The sequence below is a fragment of the Engraulis encrasicolus genome, chromosome 12 (genome assembly GCF_034702125.1).
Source record: "Engraulis encrasicolus isolate BLACKSEA-1 chromosome 12, IST_EnEncr_1.0, whole genome shotgun sequence".
In the NCBI taxonomy this organism is placed as follows: domain Eukaryota; kingdom Metazoa; phylum Chordata; class Actinopteri; order Clupeiformes; family Engraulidae; genus Engraulis; species Engraulis encrasicolus.
In genome coordinates this window covers 35,752,253-35,763,086 of record NC_085868.1, presented here as the reverse complement: position 1 = coordinate 35,763,086, position 10,834 = coordinate 35,752,253, and the positions used below count along the sequence as shown (strand labels likewise).

At 44.4% G+C, this 10,834-nt stretch overlaps 1 long non-coding RNA gene across 1 annotated transcript in view; it reads right to left on the bottom strand.

Annotated features, from left to right (window-relative positions):
• Positions 1-6,980: 6,980 nt before the first annotated feature.
• Positions 6,981-10,834, bottom strand: part of LOC134459719 (uncharacterized) — a 75,421-nt gene continuing 71,567 nt past the window's right edge. Inside the window, exon 4 of the long non-coding RNA XR_010036866.1 lies at positions 6,981-8,181. This is a non-coding gene — a long non-coding RNA (uncharacterized LOC134459719). The remainder of the gene's footprint in view (positions 8,182-10,834) is intronic.

The window sequence follows — 10,834 nt, the reverse complement described above, 5'->3', positions numbered from 1 at the left end:
AAAATAAAGCGGATAATTGCAGCCAGGCTGAATACTTTCTTTTTAAAGCATGTCTCTGTTGTGGCAGTTCTAATTTCAACAGAATTCTGCAGCCAGCATTTGGCAGCATAATGGCTATAAATGCCATTCCACCCTGTCTAGATGTTACCCTGGGCAAAACCCACTGAGGACCTATGGCATCTTTTAGGATGATATTGCTCTATCACAGAGGTGGGAACGCTTTTTTGAATTGAAGGGGCCACTTCAAATGTTATGAAGTCCTCCAAGGGCTGTATCATGAACACAAGCCAGGATTTCCATCTCCACTTTAGGCCTAGGCTATATTGAAGATGGCTGTCTTTACAACAGACCCCACCTTCACTAGGCCCCCTGAAAAGAGGCATAATAAACTTAATTGTATTGCAAATGTGATTTCTAAGAATTCTTTGAATGTGTCATATTTCATGTGAAACTTCATAACATTAAAATTGTATCGGGGTCCGGGTAAGATGGCCTCAAGAGGCGTTAACAAACCTCAAGACATAGGTTCCCTACTCTCTAGCATATCTGCTATACATGAATAGGGCCCCTAGACCATTGAGCGACTTATGAGCTTCCCTGTGCCACTGGGAAACTAGGGAATCTATGGGATTCTTCAATGCTCCCGGGGACCACTTACGATGATGGGGGAAATTAATTACCTTGGTAAAAGTAGGCCTATGGACACCCCTTAAATCACCTCAGCCAATTGTGACCTTCCTTACTCTGTGGGTCTTCAAACTTCTGATGGACTGTCTGGTCTTCTTAATCCGTTTCCACTTACTCCTCTGCCTGTGTTTACCTATTAAAGTAAGGTAGGCTACTATCTCTTGGGGAAGACTCCTGACCCACTTCTCTAAGCTGTAAGAAATGTTCGCCACAGGAAATATAGGTCAGGCTTCAGGAATGCCTGTGAGCCTCTTAGGCCGTTGAGGAGATGCACTGACCTATCCTCAGTGGGTAGGTTTCTGTAGCACCTGCCAGGGAGCAGAGAAACTGCATTTCAAGTTTTCGAGTGCATACTGAACAAGGAAGTTGGCAGCAATAAAATAACATTGAATCAGAAAGGTCTGAGATTGTAATGGGTTGCAAGAGATTACTGAGAATGACAAAGAGGTACTAAAATGAGACGTAGCATGAATCTCTAAGGAATTTGGTAATAAAACATTGAATAACTGCAATGATCTGAATGGATTGACAAAATCTTATTCTGTTGACCATGTAGGCCGATATATTACCTAAGTAAAACAGTTTTCCCCAAACTTTCTCTGCAGAGAACCCCTTTGCCGACCTAAAAGTATTTCCACGACCCCTATAGCCTTACTTTACCCCTTACCACATTTCCAAATGGCACACTTTTTGTTGTAGGCCTTCACCACTTTGAAATTCACCGGAAGAGTAAATACATTGTTACTGACCAATTTATGGAACGGTATCATATGAAATTACATATTCAAGGTTTAATGCTACCATTCCCCTCTCTCCACAAAGTTTGGGAGACACTGATGCATAATGTGTTGTAGGAGATTACTGGGACAATAAAAAACAGCGGAGAGAAATTAGAATTAGGAAGAGGAGTCTTACAAAACCTGATGCAGCAGAAACAAGACTATTAGTTACACTAACCTAGTAGTGCACATTGTGATGAGGTGTGTGATGGAGCTTCTGAAGAGAACATAGAACAAAAAATATGAAATCTTGCTTTTTGTGAATACTGGGCTGATTGAGTGTTGCCTCACACTGGTGTAGGATGACAGGTACAAGCTCCATGGATACAGTGCTGGAGTGACCTTCATGCTGCGTGCTCCACTATTGTGAGGGGAAGTTGTTGTTGCCAAGGACTGTATATAGTCATTTGGTTGAACATGCAGCTGCATTCACTTCTGTTCTTTGAATTTGTCTAGCTGTGTGTCTCACGGAAGATGGGAGGCTTTGTGTGCACACATTTACTGTATGTATGAGAGAAAGAGAAAGAGAGAGAGAGAGAGAGAGAGAGAGAGAGAGAGAGAGAGAGAGAGAGAGAGAGAGAGAGAGAGAGAGAGAGAGAGAGAGAGAGAGAGTGTGAGTGGGAGAGAGAGTGTGTGTGTGTGTGTGTGTGTGTGTGTGTGTGTGTGTGTGTGTGTGTGTGTGTGTGTGTGTGTGTGTGTGTGTGTGTGTGTGTGTGTGTGTGTGTGTGTGTGTGTTTCTCTGAAGATGTTTTTGAGGTGATTCTGAAAGTGTGTGTAAAGCTGACACAATGTGCAATCACAGTAAAAGCACTCTGTATACCGGCGGAGAAACCAATCTTCTTCCTCCACGTCTTTTGTCTGCCTCGGTGGTAGAGCACTTATGAAATGGTCTCTCATGCAAGTCCTTCTCTCTATCGAGGACAACCCAGTACTGTTGTAAGGTACATTTGCTGAGGTTTTTTCTTATCTCCTCCTGTGTGTTTGACTATGTGTGGGTGTACATGCAGCCTACGCAATGGAACTTGTCAACAAAATGTACTCAAACAATGTCTCAACTTTCAGGCACATCCGGAGACACACAAAAACTGCCTTGTTTCTGTTCAAATTACATGACACGATTATGCTTTAAGTTTGATGTAGCCTTGAATGGCGATGACTATGCAATGTGTTATTGTAAATGTCATGATGCTGTAAAGTTGTTTGATTCTTTTCCCCAAGCCTGTTTCTGTGTGTCTCTCTCTAGTGTACAGTGTGTGTGTGTGTGTGTGTGTGTGTGTGTGTGTGTGTGTGTGTGTGTGTGTGTGTGTGTGTGTGTGTGTGTGTGTGTGTGTGTGTGTGTGTGTGTGTGTGTGTGTGTGTGTGTGTGTGTGTGTGTGTAAATGTCATGATGCTGTAAAGTTGTTTGATTCTTTTCCCCAAGCCTGCGTGTTTCTGTGTGTCTCTCTCTCTAGTGTACTGCGTGTGTGTGTGTGTGTGTGTGTGTGTGTGTGTGTGTGTGTGTGTGTGTGTGTGTGTGTGTGTGTGTGTGTGTGTGTGTGTGTGTGTGTGTGTGTGTGTGTGTGTGTGTACAAGGAAGAAGATAAGCTCCACCACAGTGAGTTTGTGTTGTCCAGCTGGTCTCCACGGTGATGGCCTTTATGGAACACCACATTGTTCTATTCAAATCCGCACGCTCGCTGTTGAAAGGTCCTCATCTACCCAGCACACTCACCAGTGGCGGAGCAATTGCACACAGAGCCACAGGGCAAAACACTGATAGGGCCCCCCATGTGGCCTGGTAGGGTCATAATAGGGCCCCCACCACCAATGCAGGAGGGCCCTGGGCCCAGAGGCAAATGCCCTGCTTGCCCTGCCTATAGCTCCGTCCCTGACACTCATTCATTTAGGCCTACTCCTCCCAATCTGACCTGACCCCTTGAGTCATATGTCATCCACCCAATCAACCCATCAGAGCTATTCGATACTAATTTACTGAAGAAAAAAAGCAAAACTTTTATTTATGATGAGTGTTGTAATAGGCTACATGTTGCCACATTTTACATTCCATTACACTTTACAAAGTGAAGTAGCTGAAACTTGTATCCCTTTTTCTTTAGAAACATATTTTATTTATTTTATTTATCCAGTGTATTGAATGACATTTGTGGATGATAATGTGCACTATAAATACTTATATGCTCTGACTGATTTGACAAGACGTACCATTGTATAGGTAGAGGCTGCAGCTCACAATGTGGGGTTAGTTGCCTTGCTCACAGGTATCAGCCATATTAGGTTAAAGCACACTCCAAAATTGTCTGCAATGGGAGCAAGACAACCAAATGACATGATAAAAGTGAAAAAAAGCCAATTTCAAAGTGGACTTTTTCCACTTTTATCATATAGTGTAGTAAGAAACCATTGAAAAAGGTAGGTCTGCACATTGCAGATAAGCTCCAAAAAATATAAACTTTACCATCTAGAAAGCAAAATTTTGATCACCCTGAGAGACCACCCACACTCTTCCAGTACGAGTGGGATTTTAACCTGCATGTTCTGACCCAAATGACAATTCCCCAACCGACTGTCTAACGGCTGTCCCCATTTCACAAAGAATAACAGGAACAGGATCAAAATTGAAAACAAAAACCTCTAAACTCCTCATCCGTATTTGACCTGGCTCTCTCGCGTTGTTGTGACATGAACCATTGGTCGCTGACATTTTGGCTGTAATATTGTCACATTTCACAGGGCAACAATCTTATCAACTGAAACTGGAAAAGGCTGCCTGCCAACTTACTCACTGACAAACAAGGCTGAGTGAGTACAAGTAGGTCATCTTGCAGAAGAGTAAGTTTGAATTTCGGTTGTCCCATAATTGGGTGTATGTACAAGAGGATGACACTAGGTGGCAGTACTAGCCCCTTGAATGTGAAGCCTATGTACGCAGGGTTGCCAGATGAGACTGATGATTTTTTTGCCCATTTTTACCAGCAGACCGCCTTCCTAAGCAGCCCAATTGGGCGAGAAACCGCCCAATCTGGCAAGACTGTATGTACGGCTCTGCTTGAATGAGCAAGCAGCAAAGGATAGTGAAGTAAAAATGATTTAAATGTTTTGTTATTACTCATGGATATGAACAGATGGGATGCCAAACTGTCAGAGAGAGAGAGGGTGAGGGGAGAGAGAGAGAGAGAGAGAGAGAGAGAGAGAGAGAGAGAGAGAGAGAGAGAGAGAGAGAGAGAGAGAGAGAGAGAGAGAGAGAGAGAGAGAGAGAGAGAGAGAGAGAGAGAGAGAGAGAATGTGTGTGTGTGTGTGTGTGTGTGTGTGTGTGTGTGTGTGTGTGTGTGTGTGTGTGTGTGTGTGTGTGTGTGTGTGTGTGTGTGTGTGTGTGTGTGTGTGTGTGTGTGTGTGTTACAGACTGAGAAACACAGACATATTCTTGGCTAAAATGACAGCTGCTTTGAAAAGGGCCATTCCTCTGTGATTTTCCACTGAGATCTGCTGTTGCTGCTGTTGTAGGGATGACGTCTGTTCAGTGAGGACAAGACTTACATGGAACGTGACGTGTGGTCTCCTGTCATCAGAGGCTACTCCAGAAGAGGACACAGATGAAAAACATCCACCTCTTTCATTGAAATGTCACATTTATTTATTTCAAACAGGGACAACACACAATAAAAATTAACATTGTAACACACGCATGCACACACCGCACACACCGCGCACGCACACACACACAGACACACACACACACACACACACACACACACACACACACAGACACACACACACACACACTATACACATGTTATGCACAATATCTGTACATATACTGTAAAGAGAGTAACCATACTGTTTGTTAATTTTTGCAAATTTGTCAAAACGGGAAACTCCAATCTCTAGTTTTAAATGAAGGACACGACAAAACTGCCAACCACCAAAACCAAAGAAGAAAAGAGCCATAATGATGTTTTAAAGGTTGTTTTTCTAACCTCTGTTGCTTTTTAGGGGCTTACTGTAGATGTCACGTCTAGTCTAAAGCAGTGACCTACGTTACCTGATGGGAAAGCTCTGTCTCATGATGTGATGACCCAAAAACAATGTAAACATAAAAAGAGAACAGTCATGGGTTTATTTTTTGCAAATAAATGGTCACTCCACTATGCGGCTTTGAGAAACATGAGAATGACAACAAATCCACTGCCAAACCCAGTAGAGAGAGACCAACGAAAAAAGAGGCACTTTTAAGACCTTTGTTGCTTTTTAATCTCATTTTTATTTATCACAAAACAAAATTACAATCTTACATTAAATACAGTTTTTTTTCTCTCTCTTTGAGCCTTCAAACCGTAACCCTCCTCCGTAAACCCACTCCTCCTCTGTTATGTTTCAGGGACTTAGAGGTTATGAGGTGACCCGTGTGATGAGACAGCTCTGCCTTGTGATGTGACCAACAGCCCGCTCCTTTCTCTGGCCTGCCAGCTTTTGACGGGTGGATTCTCCTCCTTCTCTCCGCAGCACTGATCCCCAGGCATCATAACCGATTTCAAATGGTGCTAGAAGGCACTCGTTGGCTCTACACACCAGAGGAAACCAGTCATCTATTGGTGGGGTAAGTTGGTGGTGAGGTGGAGGTGTGAGGCGAAGGGCAGAGGCAGAGGCAGAGGCAGAGCTGGTGTGTGTGTGTGTGTGTGTGTGTGTGTGTGTGTGTGTGTGTGTGTGTGTGTGTCTGTGTGTGTGTCTGTGTCTGTGTGTGTCTGTGTCTGGTACATATTGGATCTGTACACTAGAGGAAACTATAGGTGATTTAGTGTGTCCATGTGTATAGTTGTGCACCTGTGTGTTTTCATGCGTGTCCGTGTTTGTGTTTGTGTTTATGCGTGTGTGTGTGTGTGTGTGTGTGTGTGTGTGTGTGTGTGTGTGTGTGTGTGTGTGTGTGTGTGTGTGTGTGTGTGTGTGTGTGTGTGTGTGTGTGTGTGTGTTTGTGTGGTACATACGTATGGGATCTGTACACCAGAGGAATCTACAGTATAGGTGATTTGGTGTGCCCATGTGTATAGTAGTTGTGCACCTGTGTGTATGTAGGCTATGTTTTCATGTATGTCTGTGTTTGTGTGTTGGCCCTTACCTTCTTACCTTCTTACCTTCTTACCTATGGCCCAGTATACACAAAGTAATAACACTACCTGCTGTGTACGGCTGGCTGGGGTGGAATCCAAGGTAGGGCCCATTCATCAAACCATAATGACCTTTGTGCAAGTGTGTGTGTGTGTGTCTGTGTGTGCGCGTGTGCATACTTCCCCTTTGCTTACGTAGCAGGTCACACCATAATTAATGACAGCACGGTGACTTATGCACTCATTTGCAAGATAGGCGAATGCACTCTTCCGCTCTTCTCTTTCTCTCTGTCTCTCTATCCCTTCCTCGCTCTCTCAGTGTCATCGTCAGTAGGATTCCACACCACCACCAACTCTCTCTCTCTCTCTCTCTCTCTCTCTCTCTCTCACACACACACACACACACACACACACACACACACACACACACACACACACACACACACACACACACACACACACACACACACACACACACACAAATTCCTCTGCATTCTCGCCAACACTATATCGAGACCTGCTCCGAGCAAGGAACAACTTACGCAACATGGTCACATCATTGCCACTCGGATACACTGGAGTTATGAGGAACTATGGATACTGCTGTGGTTGCTGGGTGGCAACTTTTTTAATTGGGTATTCTGCTCTGCAGGGAGGACCACACACAGATGGTTGACTAGAAGTTAACTTAACTTTGCGCTTCTGTCGATGTTTCAGATCACCTTAACCCAAAAAACTGAACACCTGGCTACTTACTCTCAGTGCTACCTTACTTAAGTACTTTCTGTACTCGGCTCGACATTTTTGTTGAGACTCTCAACAGATTTTTTTCTAAACAGATGCTGTTTGTTGCTTGATGTTGTTTGTTTTAAATTAGAAAAGCATCTGGAAGTAGGATATGATCCAGATGTGATGAGAGGAAGATATTTCGTTATGGCGTGGTACTTTGGTATGGTATGGGCCTAGCCCTTCAGATCAGTGGGGTCGTACCTGTGATGGTATCGTTGCTGCGATTGGAAGGTCACAAGTTGGTGCCCAGAGTGGTGAACTAGCGTGGACAAGTACCGTCACACTGGTATTGGTATTTGGTATCCATTATGCTACGTTTTAACGTTTAACGTTAATGGATGTGTGGATGCGTGAGATTTGAGATTTGTATGTACTGGTACTTGGTTGGGATATGTACGTAGATGAGTGTGGGTGTGTGTGTGGCACGTTTGAGTGCTTCTCTAATATGTTGTATCTTCGTTGTTTATTGCTTCACTGAACAAGGACTCAATTCTGTTGTACTTTTTTATAATGACAAAAAGATATTCCATTCTATTCTATTTGTGTTGTGAATATCCATGTAAATGTGTGGGTGGGTGAATGCTCATCCTTGACCCCTCGTTGACCTCTCGTTGACCTCTTGTTGAACTCTTGTTGAACCCTGTGTGCCACAGTTGCTTTCCTGTCCACAGGAACACTGATTTCAAATGGTGCTAGAGCAGAGATTTGCACATCTAATCCACCATCTGAAACCAGCTTCCTGGGGAAGACTTATGAGGACGGACCAGAGGAGGCAAAGCTGTAACAGCTTCCTGGGATGGACCTTTGGAGACGCACCAGAGGCAGAGCTGTAAGCGCAGCCGAGCAGAGTGGGAAAGACAGGAATTCAATTAAAAATCACACATGGACACACACACGCACACACACACACACACACACACACACACACACACACACACACACACACACACACACACACACACACACACACACACACACACACACACACACACACAGAGTTAAGACACAAATACACGCAAACACAAGCAAGTAAAATACATTAACATGCAGAAATACAATTGTACAAAAGAACATGAGTGCATTATGCACAAACATGACTGCATGAAATACATAAATAGGGCCTAGAGGAAATATCACATACCTCCTGTGGGGATGGACAAGAGATGTGTGTGTGTGCGTGCATGCATGTGCGTGTGAGAGCATGTGTGTGTGTGTATCGGGGTATGTGTGCTCATATGTGCATGCATTTGCATGTGTGTGCGTGCTTGCATGTGTGTGTGTGTGTGTGTGCATCTGCATGCATGCTTGTTTGCAATGAAGCCAAACCCAGTCGGCCACGCTGGCAGGTTTGGTGCCAGAGGTGGTGCAGTGTTGGCGTTTTAGAGGCAGAGAGCCAACGCTGTGTACTGCACTGATGGATATCTGACCACACCCCTCACCAGCTATGATGCTAACAGCCTCTAAACTGTACGCTCACACCAAGAGGAGTAAATAAGTTAAAGGAGCCCAAAAAGACTAGTCTATAGTAAACTAGATGAAACCTTGTGGAAGAAAATATGTATGCACTGACCTAAGGGGTGTAGTTAAGCATTTAACCCATTTTGTCCTAAGCCCTTTTTTTGGGAAGGAGTGTCCTCTGCCTATCAAATCCTAAATATGTCAGCCTCCGAAGCACATACAAACATGAAATAAGTTGCATTTTAAATCTAGGATCCTCGTTATGCATTAGAATGTGTTCATTCAGCTCTAACATTCCCACATTTTTACTAAAAGCCCTCCAATCTCAAGAGCCTGTATGCAGCGTATATGTCGCTCCAGGACACAATGGGTTAAAACACTAATCGCTGTTCCATGTATCCACAAGCCTTCCCTATGGTGCCACCCCTGACTACACAGGCATTTTGAGCTTGCCAGGCTTCCAAAACACTCCATTCGACATACAAGACAGTAACAGTAACAGCACAGTAACAGTAACAGCACAGTTGCTTATAGTGGTTGCGTACAGTTGTGTGTACAGTGTACTGCACAGGGCGCTAAGGTGCTGCCCACTAGGCATGTATGGATATGACCACACCCCTATTTCTGACCCCACCCCCTCGTTCTGATGTCAACTGCCTCATGTCCAGCCCTTATGGGGATTTCCTGAACTTTGAAACTTTCACTGAGGCGTACGGTGTATGTCTTGTGCTGCTTTTGTTATTTCTTTCTTTCTTTCTTTCTTTCTTTCTATCTATCTTTCTTTCTTCATTCAAAACAGGCGCCCACTAATTCCGATGTTGATGCGCCTGTGTGTGTGTGTGTGTGTGTGTGTGTGTGTGTGTGTGTGTGTGTGTGTGTGTGTGTGTGTGTGTGTGTGTGTGTGTGTGGAAAGGAGCGACGCCCCTACTTATGATAATTCCGATGTTGATGCGCCTGTGTGTGTGTGTGTGTGTGTGTGTGTGTGTGTGTGTGTGTGTGTGTGTGTGTGTGTGTGTGTGTGTGTGTGTGTGTGTGTGGGTGTGTAAAGGAGCGACGCCCCTACTTATGATGCTGAGCAGTGCCACAGGACATGGCCTGGTTCTGTTGTGTTGTTCTGATTGATCCATCTCCACCCACTAAGGAGACTCCGTCTGGAGGCTTCACTTGGATTCTGACTGTAGATCCACTGTTTCTTTCCTTCCTTCCTTCCTTCCTTCCTTCCTTCCTTCCTTCCTTCCTTCCTTCCTTCCTTCCTTCCTTCCTTCCTTCCTTCCTTCCTGTCTTCCTTCCTTCTTTCTTTCTTTCTTTCTGTCTTTCTTTCTCTTTCTATCTTACTCGCCCCCATTCACTCAAAACAAACATTGTTGTTGCCGCGGTAACTTTACTAGGAGTGACACTGTAGCCAAGTCCACACCTCCTGCTCTGTGAGACGCTGTTCCATCACATAGCAGAGGCGTGGGTCTGACACACACACACACACACACACAGACACAGACACAGACACTCACACAGACACAGACACTCACACAGACACAGACACTCACACAGACACAGACAAAGACACACACACACACACAGACACAGACACAGACACACATACACACACAGACACAGACACAGACACACACACACACACACACACACACACACACACACACACACACACACACACACACACACACACACACACACACACACACACACACACACACTAAGACTACCCCACACAGAGCCATACTATAGGGAAGGGCACATGACAGGACAAAAAGTGTAAGGTGCGCATGCATCCTGAAAATACAAATCAATGCATGAAAGGAAAAAATAAATATCAGCACACTACAAAAGCTCCCCTGCTGTGATTTGGTTCATGGAAAATTGGCAAAACGTTTCAAACCGTAAGCAAGATTTTTCACGGAGTATATCACCTTAAAGGGACAGTTTGGTCAATTTCAACATGCAGTTGTAATGCTCACACTATCTTGGACTTGTCAGTGCCTGAGATTTTTTCACTTCTTCTTAAGC